This window comes from Hyla sarda, chromosome 11, assembly GCF_029499605.1.
Source record: "Hyla sarda isolate aHylSar1 chromosome 11, aHylSar1.hap1, whole genome shotgun sequence".
In the NCBI taxonomy this organism is placed as follows: domain Eukaryota; kingdom Metazoa; phylum Chordata; class Amphibia; order Anura; family Hylidae; genus Hyla; species Hyla sarda.
Genome location: NC_079199.1, coordinates 38233154 through 38236451, shown reverse-complemented (window position 1 = coordinate 38236451; position 3298 = coordinate 38233154).

Sequence of the window (3298 nt, the reverse complement as noted above, 5' to 3'; positions counted from 1 at the left end):
ACGAATTGAATTTACTGTAAGTTCGCTCATCTCTAGTTGGGATGACTATCCAAAACAGCCATATGTCAGACATTCATTTAGACCTAGTTGTGTTACAAACCGCATTCTGAAAATCTATTCAGACTCCTTTTTTAGGATATGTCTATCCCATGCGCCTCCTCTTGGGGATCTCTGAATAACTTCTATTCCACAAAAAGAAATAGATTTACTGTCTCCTCCAAGTATTTCCCATATGTGCTGTCATACAGGGGTGTCTCTTCTGTATATCGCATACAGTATATGTTCGCGGACCCTCTTCTTGAGGGCCCTCTTTGTCTTTCCTACATATTGTAGAAGGTAACTACATGTGCCTACATAGATTACACCCTCTGTATCACAGTTCACAAAATCACGGATCCTTTATTCTCTCCCTGTTACCACACTGCAAAAGGTCTTGTTTTTTGGGATATTGTTACATGCCATAAACCTACTGCAGTGAAAACTCCCAACAGGTTTCCTTTCCAACCAGGTGCCCTCTCTCTTCGGCCCCTGGAAATGACTATGCACTAGTCTATCTCTCATAGATCTACCCCTTCTAAAAGTAATTGCTGGCGATGGGGGAATTATATCAGTAAGATCCCGGTCCCCAAGTAGTATGGGCCAATGTCTTCTCAGAATACTCCTAACCCTCTCAACCTGGTTATCATAGGTACCAATCAGTCTAATTGCCCCTTATTCTGTAGATGCTTTCTTAGGGGTTAACAAAGTTCTTCATTCTGATGTAAGGGCTCTCTTATATAAGGCGGTAAGGGTCTCCAGAGAATATCCCCTTTCAGTAAACCTATCTCTTAGGTCTTTAGCTTGTCTATTAAAGCCCAAGAGCAACGAACAGTTGCGACGGATCTGTAAAAATTGCCCCGTCGATATACCCTTTTTAAGGGGATGAGGATGAAAACTATCCCACCTTAATAAACTGTTCGTCGCTGTGGGTGTTCTGAAAGTGGTTGTTTCCAAAAAAACCTGCATCCCCTCTTCTGATGAGCACATCCAAAAATGGCAGTTCATGACTATTGATCTCGAATGTGAATCCCAGACCCTCAGGTTGTGATTAAGGCCATCTACAAACTCCTTAAATAGGAGGATCAGGATCAAGGAACTACAAGCAATCTGCTCAGCATTTCAATGTGATTTATGTAAAGTGCTAAGTGTACATCTGTCTTATCAATCTATGTATGTTTTGTATGTATTTATTACATGTATGCCTTACTGTATGTGGATTTCCCGTTCCTGTTTGTTATTTTGTGATCTCCTGATGAACTGATGTATGATACCAGATACACTGGGAAACGCGTTGGGACTTTATGGGTGTTCATATCAGGAGAACGGTGTTTACTTAGTAGGATATCATCACCTGTAGGTTTTATAATATTTTAGGTCAAGTATGTAATAGGGTTTTAAATGTGGTTTACAATAAAGTGAAATTTTTAGCTATTTTTGGTGAATAGTTTTTTGGTCAAGGATAGCTAATTGACATTAGCTAATTGTCATTTTTGTCAGTGATAGTGTTTTTACCACTCCACCTTTTCGTACTGGGAGGAACAAGCCGCCACCAGAGCTTCCTGGCTGAGGCTTACTTATCCCCAAACACAACACATGAATGTTCGGCCGCACTGAATGTTCGTGTATATGGGGAGGTTGGGAGAAATAACTGTTGGACAAAGCTAATAGTTATCGAAAATGTATGGCCACCTTTTGACAAGGAATAACTGTCTGTGTTGCCCATATTAACAAATCCGAGCTCAGTTTTCATTTACAGTATTAGGGCCTCTTCACACTATCTCATTTCTAGCTGAAATCCTACATGGAATTTTATTTGCATGAAGCTACCACGGCAGAAATTTCAGAATCCGGATTCCACCAAAAGGTTGACGATGTCCATTCTTTTGGCAAAAATTGGTGACAGAGTACCATTTGTTTAAAGGAAAATTGTCAGCCTGTTCACCCACAGTAAACCCAATACACTGGGTTATATCTGGGTGAACAGGAGTCCAATGAGGGGTCACTTACTAAAAGGTGCACGCGCAATTCACAGAATATAGCAGTGTATCTTCTGGGGGACATATCTCTGTACCTATATTTTAGTAAGTGACCCTCGTTGGACTCCAGTTCACCCACACTATAATCCAGTGTATTGGGTTTAGTGTGGGTGAAGAGACTTATAGTTTTCCTTTAGGGTTGGGTAACACGTAGCGCATTCGCACAGTATTTGACGCTGTGGATATGCTACTGACCGTCCCTAGAGTGTGCCTCCTGCTCGTAGCAGCAATCCGCCTCTACAAGCAGACACACAGGGATCTGCGAGTCTCGTGTGTACCCAGACACCGTGGCAGCTCTCGGCCTACCTCAGGGAGCAGAAGGACCATCCGCGATGTCTGTGAGTACACTGCGTATGTGACTCACAGGTCCCTGTGCGTCTGCTCATAGTGGCAGATCACTGCTAGGAGCAGACAACGCAGGACACATGGGAACAGCAGAGGCTCACTCTAAGGACAGTAAGTAGCGCACCCGCAGCGTCAAATACCCTTCGGATGGGTACATGTGACCCTACCTTTAATGAGATTCTGAGTGTGCAAGTGGAATTTCGTTTGAAATCATTCTGAGCAGAAATTTCATAGTGTGAACGGGCCCTTAAGCTGCAGTAAAACGAACATTGCACTATGATTGGTTGCTATGGGCAACAACAAAAAAAGCTTTGATAAATTTTCCCCGCTGTCTTTGTTGACTGCAGAAACCAATCACAGTGCAGGTTTCAGTTTCAGCGCAGACTGTGATGGGAAAGCTGCGCTGTGGCTGGTTGCTATTGGCAACAGAGACAGGAGTTGCAGATTTATCCAAGCTAAACCTGTTGCTCATAGCAACCAAATAATAGCTTTCCATTGAAAAATGAAATATGCGTTGTGGTTGGTTTCTACAGGCAACAAAAGCAGCAGACTTAGGGTGCGTTCACACGTGCATATTTTCTGCTGCAGATTTGCTTTTGCAGATTTTGTTGCCCATAAAAGTCAACGGGTAGCAAAATCTGCAGCAGCAAAAATAAGCACATGTGAACGTACCCTTAAGGAGAATAAAAGAACTGTTGCTCATAGAAACCAATCACATGACCACTTTCATGTTCTAGTCTCTGGCGCTTTGGAAAAACGAAAGCTGTTCTGCGACTGGTTGCTAGGGGTAACAAAGGGGCGGGTTAAAGAAATCTAAAAAAAAAATCTGTTGCTCATAGAAACCAATCACATGACCACTTTCATGTTCTAGTCTCTGG